We start from the raw sequence: 18753 nt of genomic DNA on the forward strand, positions 1-18753 counted from the left end.
AGAGGCTCCAAGAATGTTGATAAAATAAAAGAAAAAGAAATCGGGCTTTTCCCCTGCCAGAATTGGAAGGGAGAGACCCAAAACTAAGAACGAAAAATCTGTCATAATAATGGCAGAATCCTCAAAAGTAGATACACAAATAAATGCAGCTGAGGAACCTGGAGACTTCCCTGGTTTCTGCCCCTTGTGAGACTTCAATTCATAAAATACCCTAATATATTTTTGCAATCTTCTGTCATGTTCTAAAATGTCTAAAAATATTGGAAGTCCACATTATCAGAAAAAAATAGTCAACCATGAACAGAGCTCAGAAGATAGTATAAAACATGACCTTACTGTTCTCATCATGCCATTGTTCAGTCTTACCTTCAAACTATGTCCCATGAGAAAACCCAGAAGACATCTCCCTCACTAAAGCATTGACAAATGCATTAATAAATGGAGCACTTGCAAGCTCTTTCAAAGGAGAGCTCTGTGGCTGCTCTCTTTCTATAGGGCAAGTAGAAAATATGTCATTGACATGGTCTCCCCAAATTCAATGGTGGGGTGATGGGATCTCAGAGTGGTATAGGTAGTGGCAGCACTGAATCTCCAAGGGCAAAGTAGATGCATCCACTGCAAAGGGCAATCAGAATACTTTGGCTTGCAGAGATCTTTGATGGTGGTTAAGTTATGGTATTTTTAGGAAAGAAATAGATGGGCAATCTACCAGAGTATTGCTTGATCTGTAAAAGAGGGAAAAATTCTAGGTCTGGTAGCTAAAAACCTGGTGAGTAACTGCAGTGGACAGTTACGGCCTCTTGTGTTGAGACCTAAGTCAATTCACAGAGCCAAAGCTCCTTGATTAAAGAGGAGGCTGGGAGCCAGGTACAGTGGCCCATGCCATCCCAGTGAGTTAGGAGGCTGAAGCAAGAGGATTGCTTGAGGCTAGGAGGTTGACCTCAGACCATAGGCAAAAATTAATCTAAAATGGATCATATATCTAGATATAAACCTAAAGTTATAAATCTACCAGAAAAAATATAGGAGAAAATCTTTGGGACCCTGGCATAGGCAAAGTTTTCTTAACTAGAACACAAAAGAAGACATAAAAGAAATAGATGGGGCCTGGTGCAGTGGCTCATGAGTGTAATCCCAGCACTTTGGGAGGCTGAGGTAGGGAGATCACCTGAGGTCAGGAGTTTGAGACCAGCCTGGCCAAGATGGTGAAACTCCGTCTTTACTAAAAATACAAAAATTTGCCTGGCGTGGTGGCACATGCCTGTAATCTCAGCTGCTTGGGAGGCTGAGGCAGGAGAATTGCCTGAACCCGGGAGGCAGAGGTTGCAGTGAGCTGATATTGTACCACTGTACTCCAGCCTGGGCAACAGAGCAAAACTCCATCTCAAAAAAAAAAAAAAAAAAAGGAAATAGGTAATAAGTTGGACTTCATCAACATTTAAAGCATTTCTCTTTGAAAATCAGTTAAATATTCTGGTTTCTCTTCAGATAGTATAAATCTTTCGCCTTTTACTGAAAATCAGTTAAGAAAATGAAAAGGCAGCTAGGTGTTATTCTAGTATAATGTGGGGTCCTTTTGTACAAGTATTTTCCTGCTCTTCAGACACTGGCAAAAACTAAAAGATGAAATAAAAATATTTTTAGTAAAACATTTAATTATAAATCTAATTAGCAAATCTGTAACCATTATCAAAATATATTACTTGAAATGTTATGTATTATACATTTCTTATTCCTAAACTAACAAATAATCATTGATTTGTATAAGGCATTAAGATAAAATATTGCCTAGGTTTCCTTCCCTGGTTCCATCAACTCCATTTTGGGGGATAGGGAGGACAGAAAGTAGGAATTAAAATTAGGTAAGAACTGGTAAAAGCTTGAAAGTAGACCCTTTTCTCCTCTAAGGAGAGTTACTCTAGCCTATCAATTAATAATGATAATTTACAATGAGAATTTAGATGACTGGTGCATCTAAATGGAAAATATTTTTTCAGTGGCTTTCAGAAAATGTGTGCTTACTAAAAACTTATGCATATACACATACCTATACCTAAGCATATATATTCATGTTCAGTTTCTTATAATTCATTGAACTGAATACTCATGCTTTGGCTAATTTTTTGTGTATATATCATATGTCAAATTAAAAAGTTAAATCACAAGCATTTATATGGAATTATTAATAATTGTATATTTACTTACTATTATTTCCTTAGCTTGTCGAACCACGTCAGCTGTTTTTGCCTGCAATTCTGCATTTAAATGCCTAAAAGCAGAAAATAATAACTGTAATATACTGAAGATCCTAACAAACATAAAAATTAAACTTTAGCAATTACACGTTATCAAGTGACCTAATCAACACATGCCAATATATACATACAGCATTCTTACTCTAAAATGAATACAGCCGTTAAGAACTTATCCTCAACTCAAGATTCCTCCTTCCTTGTGGTAGGAACTCAAACACTAAGTATTAGCTTTTCTGTGGCCCTCTATTAACTTCAAGTGAACTAACTTATCTGACTAATACATTTAGGAAGAATGAACTGGTCAAGTTCAACTCTGTTCCACTCACTACCTTCTTGGGATTAGCCTACCTGCAGATAATACAAGTTCTAACCTTGCTTCTCCAGAGACAGGCCCTGTTCTAATTGTGGGCAGGGTGTTGGGGAGACCTGCTCTGGTTTGGGGTGTTGCTGGAACTGGGGAGTTAAATGTGAGGTTTAGTGAGCAGACCCAATGTGGCTCACATTTCAGCTACACACTTTAATATCAAGCTTCCTCAGAAATAAAGGTGACTATATTGATCTCTACCTATCACTCCTTTTTCAATTATGCTTTTTCATTCTACTTGGAAACTAGCAAGAATAGGAATACTATTTACTTGATCCTACATTAAGACTGCAAGAATAACAATATTATTGAAAGTAATTGTTTTTAAAGGAAAACCTGCTCATAATCCTACCACCACCATCCAACCATTTTTAATATTCCCTTCCAATTTTCATCTATATCATATACACAATTTTATACTGTTTTCCCACAGCAATATAAAAGGAATATTTATCTGGATGTAATCTTTATAAGCATGTTAAATGGCTACACTACAATTCAATAAATTAAAATTAACATAATGTACTGAACTCTGTTGCTATTGTTAAGTCCCCCTTTCACTTTTAAACCTTAACACCATAATAAACATATTCAAAAGCATATAACTTTTTCTGCTGTTGAAATGTCACATTTCTAGACTACCTAGGATCTTTTGAAGTTATGTGGAGGAGACATGTTAAGGATTTTAAAATCAGATATCTTATTTTTCTTTCACATGTAGTTCAGAAGTAACACAAAACACAATTTCCATCCCCAGGGAAAAAAAGGGGAGATCAGTACCATATCCTTTAACAGTATGAAGCTTTAAGAAATATTTCTATATCTTAGGATTATTTGGTCAAAAGAAATATACCTAAGTATACCTAAGTATATAATATATTATATACCTAAGTATATAATATACCTAAATATACTCTAAGACTTAAAGGTGTCTTAGAAGTGCCATTACCTGATTTTTCAAATTTCCCTAACAAGAATCACAAGGACTTAAATGGGAGTTTCCAATTAATATAATGGACCCAGATGACTGTGAAGACTATTCTACTCTAAATCCATGGAAATGTCTGATAAAATGTAATGGAGGAAACATTGCTAAGCTCAAACTCAGGCAAAGGAAATTCCCTGGTACTAAGAATAAAGCAGCAATTCAAAGTGAGAGCAATAAACAGGAACAGAAGCCAAAATAGCTTAAAAGCTAGAAGCTGATACATGTGAGTCATGAAGGGATAAACCTGTGAAGCACACACTACAAAAACTCTACCCACAACCTTAGGTGAGCAGAAATGAAACCAGAGCCATGGGCAGAAAAGATTCTCTTGTGAGTGATTAAACAAGAGGGAAGTCCAAATTCATCTTATCCAGATGGTACAGGGACACCATGCCAAAGCTTTAAAATAGAAAAAGCTGGTGTGGAATCAATGAAAACTCTGAACTAGTGAAGGTAAATTGAAAACCACCCTATAGGGACAGTTACTTATCTACAATATATAAACTTTCTCAGAAAGCAAACTGCTAAAGATGACTTCGAAAAGATAACAAATTGTATAAAGAAATAAGCCACTGAAAGAATCAGCAGATGTGAGGAAACAGGAAATTTGTATTATAAGAACAGGAGATACTATTAACAATTTTTAAAAGATTTTAAATTACCATTTGGAAAAAACACACACATAAATCAAAAACATTAGGCAAGACCCAGATTTTATCACAAAAGAATGCTGAATTTGAAAAAGATCCAAATACAAATTACATAAATGAAAAACACAGTCACTGAAATTAAGAAATCCGATAAAAAGGAATGCGTGAATTAGAAGACAGAAAGAAATCACCTACAAGGAGATACAGAAAACAAGGGATAAAAACACAAAAGACAGGTTAACATTCATTGAAGACAGATGTTATGTACCTACTATAACAGAAGTTATAGAAGAAATCCCAGAGAGGGGTGAGCGCAGTGACTCACACCTGTAATCCCAGCACTTTAGGAGGTGGGGGAGGAAGGATCATTTGAGGCCAGGAGACCAGCCTGGCCAACATGGAGAAACCCCAACTCTACTAAAAATACAAAAATTAGCCAGGCATAGTGGCAGGCACCTGTAATCCCAGCTACTTGGGGGGCTGAAGCAGGAGAATCACTTGAATCTGGGAGGCAGAGGTTGTAGTGCGTTGAGATCACACTACTGTACTCCAACTTGGGCAAAAAAGCGAAATTCCATCTCAAAAAAAAAAAAAAAAAAAATTAGCCAGGTGTGGTGTTGCATGCCAGCAGTCCCAGCTACTCAGGAGGCTGAGGCACGAGAATCACTTGAACCTGGGAGGTGGAGGTTGCAGTGAGCCAAGATCCTGCCACTGCACTCCAGCCTGGGCAACAGAGCAAGATTCTGTCTCCAGAAGAAAAGAAAAGACATCCCAAGAAGAGAGAATGTCAATATTTAGAGAGCTAATGCTGAGAATCTCCCAAACTGAAGACATGGATCTCATGAAGAATAAAGAAAACAAATCTACATGTGTATATATCATAGTGAAAGTACAGAATTTTAAAGATAAAGAGGAGTACTCGCTAAACTACCAAATCATTATTTCAAAAGAACAGAGAAAAATAGTCTACGAGCGTAATTATCTAAAAAGCTGACAGCAGGTGGCTCATTAACGTTTCTAACATTCAAACATTTCTATCCTAATATTCCCAAAATACAATATAAGGATATCTTTAATGGGCTAAGAAGGAAAAACTGGCTATCTAGAATTACATTCAGATAAACTGTCATGGAAGAATAAATGCAAAGTAACAATTTTCTAAAAGACTGGAGAGTTTAAGACTTGGATTTTCACAGGAAGAAGTAATGAAGCATCTGCACTTCAGGAAGGAGGAAAACTGAATCTGGAAAAAAAGAATCATGAAGATATCGAAAAAACACGCTAAATCTAAATTAGTACAGACTATAAAAATAACACTCATGATTACCTGGGTGTGGGTATATTCAAAACAACAAAGTAAAGTATTGTTTAATTTAAAAAATAGAGGAAACCAAGTTAAACCATTCTAATATCTCTCCAAACCAGTAACAATAAAGACATAATGAAAACCTATTCAATCCAGAAGCATACAGACAAGAACCAAAAATAAGACATAATAAATAGAAAACATAAAAAATAAGGTGGCTAAGACAACTTCAAGTTATGTAATAATGTAAATAAGTTAAATTCATTTATGAACAGGCAGAAATTATCAGACTGGTTATAAAAAGAATGCTTTTGTTGATAAATGACATACAAAGTTTGAAAATAAAGGATGAAGAAAGCTATAACAGACACCGTATACGAATGAAAGGAATCAAGAAGATTTACATAAGTCAAATAAGATACTCCCGCCACAATTATAAGGAATTTTTTTCTATAATTATAGTTGATGATTTTTAATACACTTCTAACATAAACCAATAAAGCCAGAACAACAACAACAAAAAAGTTGAGGAAACCGATGTCATGGATAACAAATATAATTGGCTTAATCTAAGAGATTAGCCAATAAACAATAAATATACTTTCTATCAAAGAACACATAGAACTTCTACAAAAAGTGAACATGCACTTGGCCACAAATAAGTCTCAATACGTTTTAAAAACTTAGTATCTTACCAATTCTGTAATCATAATGCAATTTAAAATAAATTAGGTTGGGCATGGTGGCTCTTGCCTGTAATCTAAATCAGAATAATAATGCTTTGGGAGGCCGAGGCAAGCAGATTGTTTGAATCCAGGAGTTAAAGACCAGCCTGGGCAAAATGGCAAAACACCCTCTCTACAAAAAAATATAATACAAAAATTAGCCATTCGTGCTAGCACATGCCTGTAGTCCCAGCTACTCAGGAGCCTGGGAGGTGAAGGTTGCAGTGGACTGAGATTATACCATTGCACTCCAGTCTGTGCAACAGAGTGAGACCCTGCCTCAAAAAAAAAAAAAAAAGTTAGCCTGCCATGGTGGCATGTGCCTGTACTCCCAGCTCCTTGGGAGGCTGAGGTGGGAGAACCTCTTGAGCCCAGGAGGTCAAAGCTGCAGCGAGCCATAATTGCACCACTGCAATCCAGCCTGGGCAACAGAGCAGGACCCTGTCACATACATACTTAGAAAAGTAAAAAGCAGACAACAGTAAACAACTCTATATGCTTGCAAAGTAAAAAACACACTTCTAAATAATCACTATGAAAACCACGTAATATTTAGAACTTAATAACCATAAGAGAAATATACATCAAAAGAAGTCCTGGAATGTTAAGTTATAGTTGGAGAGAAATTTAAAGACTTAAATGTATTTATTAAAAAATAAAACAATAAATGAGGTCAAGAAACTAAAAAAAAAAATTAATCCACCCCAGTTAGCGTTCTAATGACTAATGCCAAGACAACAGGTAGCAAAATAGACACCATACAGTTATGATCTCATATTCTTGCTTATAGGGATGGCCAGACATTTCACTCTTCTATCTGACACAGAAGTACTCTAGAAGATTCATGTAGTGTAAAGAGTTACTCCGTTCATGTGCTTCACTGTGCACAACTCAAGAGTACAGACAACAGAACAAGTAACAACTGGACACCGTGTAATACTGTTTAGCTATCTCGCTTTATAAAACAACCCATGCTAGAATAACAGTCCCTGTATATTTCTTATTTTAAGAAGGACTATATCCCTAATGATACACCAGAGTCAGGTGCAAAATATACTCTCAAATAACTGACAGACCTAATCCAGGTATTTAATACTATATGTATAATAATATGAAAATAACCATTTTTATTCATGCACAGCTGATAAGTATATGTAGACAACAGATTAAGTTGCTTAAGTACACTTGTGAACTGGGATAATAGGCCCATTTGATCAGAGAGAAGAAGATATGACTATCTTCCTACTTGCTGTGTTAAATTGGTGTATAGTTCATCTAAACATAGTACTCTCAAGTTTTAATTTCAAATATGCTTTAATTTTAAATATACATCATATGTAGATCATACAGTAATTCTAGTTTAACCCTCTAATACAAATTCCCAACTATTTCCAAATTTTAAATTAATTATTTTATATTAAATTAAAAAGAAAGGGAGTTGTTAAAAGACTTCTTTTTTATAGGGGTATGTACAATGGCAAATAAAACAGACACGGTCTCTGTCCTTGGAACTTACAGTCCAGTGGAAAAGACAGACAAAAAGGAAATTAACAAATGAATTTATTGTAACAAATTATGCTAACTAGAAAGAAAAATCAGTAAGATGATGAAAAAGACCAACAAGGGAGCTTACTTAGCATGGCCAAGGAAGGCCACTCACAATGCCGGTTGAAGGCGTGTGTGAATTGTCTTTTTCCTGAGACAGAAAAAAACCTGAAAGAGTTTTCAGACTAAACGGCCAGTTAAGCTGGAAAGTTTTAGGGGGGTAAGTGGGAGTGGGAATAAGATCAAGCAAAAAGGGGGTAGGAGGAGCTTTTAAAGTGCAACAGGAAACCACTGTAGAGTTTTAAGGAAAGGAATTACATGATCAAATTATAAGATTACATTGGCTGCTGTGTAAAACTTAGGGATGATGAGTGGAATGGGTCAAGAATGAAAGTTCATCAAGATACTTGTAATTACACTGAGATCAGATAAGGAAAATTTGAAAGAGAATGGTAATTCTGATTACACTGGGAAGCATACTTTCAATTTAGAAACCAATGTAAAGGAAATTTACATAGTGGTAAACTTAGTAGCTATGAATTTGCTACTAAGTGAAATAACCTCAACTATAAACTGAACTCTTCGTGGCAATTCCTGCTACCTCAAATAACTTCCAAAAGCATATTCCTGTTTACTTGGGCTAAATTTTCGCCCACTTCAAATATCTTCTAAGACGCAGGCAAGCTACTCAGGTGAAAGAGAAAGGATAAATAGAGAGTGAACGAGATGACAAGAAGGGAATGCTGCAGAGTGAGTGGTCCTGAAGATCCAGCCAGTCTTCAGAAAAGGTACTTGTAAGATGGCCGCTTAGGAGCAGTTCAGGATTGCAGCTCCCAGTGAAAGCGCAGAGGGTGAGTGGACGCCGCATTTCCAGATGGATGTTTATTGCCCACAGACCAGGAGAATCCCAGATGGAGGAGCCCCATGGGTCGCCAGAGTGGCTGTTTTGGCTGGCACGGTTGTTTTGCCGGTGCCCTGGTGTGGCAGTTCTCCATAAAAAACACACTGGTCTGGGTCTGGCGAGTGGAGGTCTGGGAAGCCACAGTTGCCCATTCATCTGATTAAAAAAGGGAACTGAAACAGGGAGCCAGGCCAGGAGATTCCCGGGCAAAAAAAAAAAAGTGACACGAATCTCAGCACCGCTGTTTCAGCCAGCTCAGTGGGTTGCTGCATGGGAAAGCACACAAATCCCGGCGCCTTTTCAGCAGGCGAGAGAGTCAACCGTTCAACTAAAAGAAAAAAAAAAGGCTCTGAGGCAGGGAGCCAGGTGATCAGGCTTGGTTGGTCCCACCCCCCCCCACACACACACACAAAACAGCAATTGGAAATGCTCTGGGTTGAGAGCTTCACAGCAAGCACAGCTGAACCTGGGATGGTCCAGCTCTGTGGGGGAGGGGCATCCACCATTACCGAGGCACTCCACCACTATGGAGGCAGTCTGCCATTGCTGAGGCAGCCTGCCGTTGCCGAGGCAACCCGCCATTACAGAGAGAGTCTGTCATTACAGAGGCAGGCCACCATTGCCGAGGCAGTTCTAACTACACCCATATAAACAGGTCTGCAGGGAAGTTCACACGGCAGCTGGGCAGAGCCCACAGCAACTCAGGAAAGCCTCTGCAGGCAGACAGTGACTAGCCTGCCTCCTTGCTGGGCAGGGCAGCCCTGAAAAAAAGGCAGCAGCATAACGGAAATTCCTAAATAAAGCCCTAACACCCCGGGACAGAGCACCTGGGGAAAAAAAAGGGGTGTAAGAGTTCAGCTGCAGCAGACTGAAACATACCTGCCCAGCAGCTCTGAATGAACAACGGAGCTCACAGCTCAGCATTTGAGCTCCTATAAAGGACAGACTGTCTCCTCAAGCAGCTCCCTGACTCCCGTATATCCAAAGAGTCACCTCATAAAGGAGACATCAGACTGACATTTGGCGGGCATCCTTCTGGGACAAAGATAGCAGAAGAAGAAACTGGTAGCAACCCTTAGTGTTCTGCAGCTGCTGCAGGTGACCCCAGGCAAGCAGGGCCTGGAGTGAACCTCAGCAGTCCTACAGCAGAGGGGCCAGACTGTTAGAAGGAAAACTAAGCAACAGAAATAACTTCATCAGCAGCAAACTAGCGGTCCACTCAGAGACCCAATCAGAAAGTCAGCAACTACAAAGACCACACGTGGATAAATCCACAAAGATGGGAAGAAACCAGCGCAAAAAGGATGAAAATACCTGAAACCAGAACACCTCTCCTCCTACAAGGGAGCACAACTCCTCACCAGCAAGGGAACAAGGCTGGATGGAGAAGGAGTGTGATGAAATGACAGAATCAGGCTTCAGAAGGTGGGTAATAAGAAACTTCTGTGAACTAAAAGAACATGTTCTAACCCCATGCAAAGAAATCAAGGACCTTAAAAAAAGATTTGAGGAAATACTAATGAGAATGGACAACTTAGAGAGGAATATAAATGAATTGATAGAGCTGAAAAACACAACATGAGAACTTCGCCAAGCATGCACAAGTTTCAACAGCTGAATTGACCAAGCAGAAGAAAGGAAATCAGAGGTCGAAGATCAACTCAATGAAATAAAACAAGAAGGCAAGATTAGAGAAAAAAGGGTAAAAAGGAATGAACAAAGTCTCCAAGAAATATGGGACTATGTGAAAAGACCTAATCTACATTTGATAGGTGTACCTGAATGTGATGAAGAGAATGAATCCAAGCTGGAAAGTACTCTTCAGGATATTATCCAGGAAAACTTCCCCAACCTAGCAAGGCAGGCCAATATTCAAGTCCAGAAAATACAGAGAACACCACAAAGATATTCCTCAAGAAGAGCAACCCCAAGGCACATAATTGTCAGATTCACCTGGGTTGAAATGGAGGAGAAAATGCTAAGGGCAGCCAGAGAGAAAGGTCGGGTTACCCACAAAGGGAAGCCCATCAGACTCACAGCAGATCTCTCAGCAGAAACCCTACAAGTCAAAAGAGAGTAGGGGCCAATATTCAACATCCTTAAAGAAAAGAACTATCAACCCAGAATTTCATATCTAGCCAAACTAAGCTTCATAAGTGAAGGAAAAATAAAATCCTTTGCAAACAAGCAAGTACTCAGAGATTTCATCACCACCAGGCCTGCCTTACAAGAGCTCCTGAAAGAGGCACTACACATAGAAAGGAACAATCAGTACCAGCCACTCCAAAAACATACCAAATGGTAAAGAGCATCAACACAATGAAGAATCTGCATTAACCAATGGGCAAAACAGCCAGCTAGCATCATAATGGCAGGATCAAATTCATACATAACAATATTAACCCTAAATGTAAATGGACTAAATGCCCCAATCAAAAGACACAGACTGGCAAATTGGATAAAAAGACAAAACCCATCGGTGTGCTGTATCCAGGAAACATATCTCACATGCAAGGATACACAAAGGCTCAAAATAAAGGGATGGAGGAAGATTTACCAAGCAAATGGAGAGCAAAAAAAAGCAGGAGTTCCAATTCTTGTCTCTGATAAAATAGACTTTAAACCAACAAAGATCAAAAGAGACAAAGAAGGAATTACATAATGGTAAAAGGATCAATGCAACAAGAAGAGCTAACGATCCTAAATATATACGCACCCAATACAGGAGCACCCAGATACATAAGGCAAGTTCTTAATGACTTACAAAGAGACTTAGACTCCCATACAATAGTAGTGGGAGACTTTAACACACCATTGTCAATATTAGACAGATCAACGAGACATAAAATTAACAAGGATATCCAGGACTTGAACTCAGACCTGGAACAAGCAAACCTAATAGACATTTACAGAACTCTCTACCCCAAACCCACAGAATATACATTCTTCTCAGCACCACATCACACCTACTCTAAAATTGACCACATAATTGGAAGGAAATCACTCCTCAGCAAATGCAAAAGAATGGAAATCATAACAAACAGTCTCTCAGACCACAATGCAATCAAGTTAGAACTCAGAATTCAGAAACTAACTCAGAACCGCATGGCTTCATGGAAACTGAACAACTGGCTCTTGAATGTTGACTGGATAAACAATGAAATGAAGGCAGAAATAAAGATGTTCTTCGAAACCAATGAGAATGAAGACAAAACATACCAGAATCTCTGGGACACATTTAAAGCAGTCTCTAGAGGAAAATATATAGCAAAAAGTGCCCACAAGAGAAGCAAGGAGAGATCTAAAATTGACACCCTATCATCAAAATTGAAAGAGCTAGAGGAGCAAGATTAAAAAAACTCAAAACCTAGCAGAAGACAAGAAATAACTAAGATCAGAGCAGAACTGAAGGAGATAGAGACACAAAAAACCCTTCAAAAAATCAATAAATCCAGGAGCTGGTTTTTCGAAAAGGTCAACAAAATAGACAGCCCACTAGCCAGATTAATAAAAAAGAAAAGAGATAATAATCAAATAGATGCAATAAAAAATGATAAAGGGGATATCACCACAGATTCCACAGAAATTCAAACCATCATCAGAGATTATTACAAACAACTCTATGTGCATAAACTAGAAAACCTGGAAGAAATGGATAAATTCCTGGACACTTGCCTCCTCCCAAGCCTAAACCAGGAAGAAGTTGAAACCCTGAATAGACCAATAACAAGGTCTGAAGTTGAGGCAGCAATTAAGAGCCTACCATCCAAAAAAAGCCCAGGTCCAGATGGGTTCACAGCCGAATTCTACCAGACATACAAAGAGGAGCTGGTACCATTCCTTCTGAAATTATTCCAAATAATCCAAAAAGAGGGAGTCCTTCCCAAATCAATTAATGAGACCAAAATCATCCTGATACCAAAACCCAGCAGAGACTCAACAAGAAAAGAAAACTTCAGGCCAATATCCATGATGAACATAGATGCAAAAATCTTCAATAAAATACTGGCAAGCTGATTGCAACAGCACATCAAAAAGCTTATCTACCATGATCAAGTAGGATTCATCCCGGGGATGCAAGGCTGGTTCAACATATGCAAGTCTATAAATGTAATTCACCACATAAACAGAATCAAAGACAAAAACCGCATTATTATGTCAATCGATGCAGAGAAGGCCTTTGACAAAATTCAACAGCTCTTTATGCTAAAAATCCTCAATAAACTAGGTATTGATGGAACGTATCTCAAAATAATAAAAGCTATTTATGACAAACTGACAGCCAATATCATACTGAATGGGCAAAAACTGGAAGCATTCCCTTTGAAATCTGGCACTAGACAAGGATGCCCTCTCTCACCACTGCTATTCAATATAGTACTGGAAGTTCTAGCCAGAGCAATCTGGCAAGAAAAAGAAATAAAGGGTATTAAAATAGGAAAGGAGGAAGTCAAATTGTCTCTATTTGCAGACGACACGATTATATATCTAGAAGACCCCATCGTCTCAGCCCAAAATCTCCTGAAACTGATAAGCAACTTCAGTAAAGTCTCAGGATACAAAACCAATGTGTAAAAATCACAAGCATTCCTATATACCAACAGACTTAAAGAGAGCCAAATCAAGAATGAACTGCCATTCACAATTGCTACAAAGAGAATAAAATACCTAGGAATACAACTAACAAGGAACGTAAAGGACCTCTTCAAGGAGAACTACAAACCACTGCTCAACGAAATAAGAGAGGACACAAACAGATGGAGAAACATTCCATGTTCATGGTTAGGAAGAATCAATATCGTGAAAATGGCCATACTGCCCAAAGTAATTTACAGATTCAATGCTATCACCATCAAGCTACCAATGACCTTCTTCACAGAACTGGAAAAAACCACCTTAAACTTCATATGGAACCAAAAGAGAGCCTGCATAGCCAAGTCAATTCTAAGCAAAAAGAACAAAGCGGGAGGCATCACACTACCAGACTTCAAACTATACTACAAGGCTACAGTAATCAAAACAGCATGGTACTGGTACCAAAACAGAGATATAGACCAATGGAACAGAACAGAGGCCTCGGAGGCAACACAACATATCTACAATCATCTGATCTTTGACAAACCTGACAAAAACAAGCAATGGGGAAAGGATTCCCTGTTTAATAAATGGTGTTGGGAAAACTGGCTAGCCACGTGCAGAAAGCAGAAACTGGACCCCTTCCTGACACCTTACACTAAAATTAACTCCAGGTGGATTAAAGACTTAAACATAAGACCTAACACCATAAAAACCCTAGAAGAAAATCTAGTCAAAAGCATTCAGGACATAGGCGTAGGCAAGGACTTCATGACCAAAACACCAAAAGCATTGACGACAAAAGCCAAAATAGACAAATGGGACCTAATCAAACTCCACAGCTTCTGCACGGCAAAAGAAACAGTCATTAGAGTGAATCGGCAACCAACAGAATGGGAAAAAATTTTTGCAGCCTACCCATCTGACAAAGGGCTGATATCCAGAATTTACCACAAACTAAAGCAGATTTACAAGAAAGAAACAAACAAGCCCATTCAAAACTGGGCAAAGGATATGAACAGACACTTTACAAAAGAAGACATACATGAGGCCAACAAACATATGAAAAAATGCTCATCATCACTGGTCATTAGAGAAATGCAAATCAAAACTACAGAGATACCATCTCATGCCAGTTAGAATGGCGATCATGAAAAAATATGGAGACAACAGATGCTGGAGAGGATGTGGAGAAATAGGAACACTTTTGCACTGTTGGTGGGAGTGTAAATTAGTTCAACCATTGTGGAAGACAGTGTGGCGATTCCTCAAGGACCTAGAAATAGAAATTCCATTTGACCCAGCAATCCCATTACTGGGTATATATCCAAAGGATTATAAATCGTTCTACTATAAGGACACATGCACACGAATGTTCATTGCAGCACAGTTTACAATAGCAAAGACCTGGAACCAACCCAAATGCCCATCGATGATAGTCTGGACAGGAAAAATGTGGCACATAAACACCATGGAATACTATGCAGCCATCAAAAACGATGAGTCCGTGTCCTTTGTAGGGACATGGATGAACCTGGAAACCATCATTCTCAGTAAACTGACACAAGAACACAAAGTCAAACACTGCATGTTCTCACTCATAGGCGGGTGTTGAACAATGAGAACACATGGGCACAGGGAGGGGAGCACTACACACTGGGGTCTGTTGGGGGGAAATAGAGGAGGGGACAGCGGGTGGTGGGGAGCGGGGGAGAGATAACATGGGAAGAAATGCCAGATATAGGTGAAGGGGAGGAAGGCAGCAAATCACACTGCCATGTGTGTACCTATGCAACAATCTTGCATGTTCTTCACATGTACCCCAAAACCTAAAATACAATTTAAAAAAATAAAATAAAATAAAATATCCTTTGGATAATAATAAAAAAAAGTGTACTTGTAAGCAGCCTCATTTAGATGAAAGAAAGGAAAGCTCAACTGCCAAATTTCTTACTTATATTCTTCCTCCAAAGCCAGGAGGTCGGGTCCAGGTGTAGAGGGTTGCTGACCTGGTGGCAGGAGCAGAGTTCCTGGAACGCTGCTTCTCTGTAAAAGAGGCAGAGAGTTTCAGACCCGAAGATAAAAGAGGTTAGGTGTCCTAGTCGCTGGAGCCCAGACACTCCCCAGGAGCCTGGAGTTGACTTTGAGACCAAGACCTTGCCCCGCCATCTTCAGCAACTGCGAGGCAGTTACCGAGGCAATGAGGCATCTTCCCCCGAGAGTTTCCACATCCCGGGCAACCTCCCGTCAGGACCCCCAACTCCTTCCCACTCCCAGGTTTTGTGCAGAAAGTGGCACGAGGCTCTGGCAGTGGGACCAACCCTTGCTCGCACCACTCAGCACTGCCCCAGGAACTAAGTGGAAATTCGACTTACAGCCAGTGCAAATTATCAACTTGGTGGCGGGGAGGCGGTTGTAGGAGTTTCAACCAAAAAAGGCAGGTCCATTGCCGCTACTCCACAGAAAGCAAGCTGGTGAGGAAGTTCCTTCCTGTTTTGCTTTTCAAACCCTTACTGGCTAATCTGACCTTCACTCCGTTTGCTTAAAGTGAACTCTTTAGTGGAATTCTGAAGTTTTGATTTCTAACTTTTGTTTACAGCATGCATGGCTAAGATCTCAGGCTCTCAAGTTAGTCAACCTAAATTCTTACACTGGCACTGCCACTTAGTAGTTACTTATGTGGCCTTGGGCAAAACACTCTGTATCTTGGCCACTTCATCTGTCAAATGGGAATGAGAATAGTGCCCACCTCACAGTTATTGTGAGAAGCAAATGAATTCATGCTTAGGATCATGCCTGAAACACGTAAGCAGTTAATAATTCCAATTGTTTTGGAATAAAATAGACGTCCAGAAATAAACCTTCATGTGTGTATGGTAAACTGATCTTTTGCAAGGGTGCAAGACCATTCAGTGGGAAAAGAATCATCTTCAACAGATGGGGAGACAACTGGATATCCTAGTGCAAAGCAATGCAGTTAGATCCTTACCTCACATCATATACAAAAATTAAAATGGATCAAAGACCTAAACTTAGGAGCTAAAACTCTAAAGCTCTTCAAAGAAACTGTTGGTTTAAATCTTTATGACGTTGAATTACAATTCTAAGAATCTTTGATGGATTCTTAGCTGTGACAGCCGAAAGCATTACCAAAAAATAAGAAAAGAAAAATAAAGTAGACATTATCAAAACTAAAAACCTTTTGTTTCAAAAAATACTGTAAATAAAGAAGACAAATTACAGGAAGTGGGGTAATTCTTGCAAATTATATATCTGATAAATAACTTGTGTCTAGACAATATAAAGAACTATTAAAATTCAAAAACAGGTGGGTGCAGTGGCTGATGCCTGTAATCTCAGCACTTTGGAGCCTAAAGCAGGAGGATCACTTGAGCCCAGAAGTTCCAGACCAGCCAAGGTAACAGAGTGAGATCCCATCTCTACAAAAAAAAAAAAAAAAAGAAATAGATAAATAAAAATTAGCTGGGTCTGGTGATGCATGCCTGTAGTCCCAACTACTCAGGAGACAGAGACGGGAGGATTGCTTGAGCCTGGGAGATCAAGGCTGCAGAAAGCCATGGTCACACCACTGCATGCAAGCCTGGGTGACAGAGTGAGACCTTGTCTCAAAAAAAATAAATAAATAAAATAAAAAAGACAACCCATGTTAAAAATGGGCAAAGAATCTTGAATAGAGATTTCTCCAAAGAACATATACAAATAGCCAAAAAGAACATAGAAAAGATGCTCAATATTGTTAGTATTCAAGGAAATGAAAATTAAAATCAAAATTAAATGCCACTTGACACCCACTAAAATGGCCATCCAAAAGGATGGACAGCCAGGGATTACAGTGGCACACCTGTAATCCCAGCACTTTGGGAGGCCAAGGCAGGTGGATCACCCAAGGTCAGGAGTTTGAGACTAGCCTGGCCAACATGGTGAAACCCAGTCTCTACTAAAACTACAAAAAATTAGCCAGGCATGGTGGCACATGCCCGTAATCCCAGCTACTCAGGAGCCTGAGGCAGGAGAATCACTTGAACCCAGAAGGTAGAGATTGCAGTGAGCAGAGATCACACCACTGCACTACAGCCTGGGCAACAGAGGGAGACTCCGTCTCAAATAAATAAATAAATAAATGAATGAATAAATAAATAAATAGATGTACAATAACAAGTATAGAGAAGGATGCAGAGAAACTCAAACCCTAACTGTTAGTAGGAATGTGAAAATTATGCAGCCACTGTGACAAATGGTCTAGCCATTCCTCAATAGTTTATACACAGAGTTACCACATAATCCAGCAACCACTACTAAGTATACATGCAAGCAAAATGAAAACATAATGCACATGAAAAGTATATATGCAAATGTTTATAGCAGGATTATTCATAGTAGCCAAAATACAAAACAAACCCATAAGGGTCATAAACTGATTAGTGGTTGAATAAAAACTGGTATATTCATACAATGGAATATTATTCAGAAACAAAAAACAATGAAGCATATATATACAGCAATATGGAAGACCTTGAATCTATTATACTAAGTGAAAGAAGCCATTCACAAAAGACCAATTATTATCTAATGTCATTCACAAAAGATCACGTACTATAGGATTCTATTTCAATATAACTGCATATTATAGGAAATGTCAAGAAAAGGCAAATCTATAGAGACAGAAGTAGATTAGTAGTTGCCTAGGCTTGACAAATGATGGAGGTTTGGCTAAGGAGTTGCAGGGTTTGGGGGGTGCTAGCAAAAAAACTTTAAAATTGATTGTGTTGATGGTGTACAACTCTGTGAATACACTGAAAGCCAATGAATAGTACACTTTATATGGGTAAATATAGATACGTGAAATAAATCACTCAAGCTGTTAAAACATCTTAAAAATAACAAATTATTTATAACATCAATGGATAAAGAAAGGAAGACTATGCTAGCACTAATCAAAAGGAAGCTGGAGTAGCTATGTTAATTTCAAACAAAGATGACATCAGAACAAGGAAAAATTATCAGAGACAAAAAGCAGCATTAATGATAGAGTCAATTCACCAAGGGGACAGAACAATCCTGGTGTATATGCTCCTAACAACAGTGTCAAAATACATAAGGCCAAAACTAATTGGATTATGCAAAGAGAAATAGACAAATCCATTATTATATTTGGAGACTTCAACACTACTCCTTCAGTCATTAATAGGTTAAGCGGGCAGAAAATCAGCAAGAGTTGCTCTAGACAGCACCATCAATCAACTTGATATAATTGACATTTATAGCATACTCATTTCAATAACAGCAGAACACACACTTTTCTCAAGGTCTCATGAAATGTTCACCAAGCTAGAACACATTCTGGGCCATAACACACATTAACAAATTTAAAAGAATAGAAATTACATAGTTTAGGGTAGCTGTAACAAAGTACCACCAAGTGA

The 18753-nt window shown here is 38.7% G+C and overlaps 1 protein-coding gene across 1 annotated transcript in view; it reads right to left on the bottom strand.

Annotated features, from left to right (window-relative positions):
- Positions 1–18753, bottom strand: part of SPRYD7 (SPRY domain containing 7) — a 109764-nt gene that overhangs the window by 36644 nt on the left and 54367 nt on the right. The window contains exon 5 of the transcript XR_001109619.3: positions 2206–2269. The gene's annotated coding sequence lies outside the window, so the exon portion shown is untranslated. The remainder of the gene's footprint in view (positions 1–2205; positions 2270–18753) is intronic.

The sequence above is a fragment of the Aotus nancymaae genome, unplaced genomic scaffold (assembly GCF_030222135.1).
Source record: "Aotus nancymaae isolate 86718 unplaced genomic scaffold, 86718_ANA_hifiasm-v0.15.2.pri h1tg000009l, whole genome shotgun sequence".
Classification (NCBI taxonomy): Eukaryota; Metazoa; Chordata; class Mammalia; order Primates; family Aotidae; genus Aotus; species Aotus nancymaae.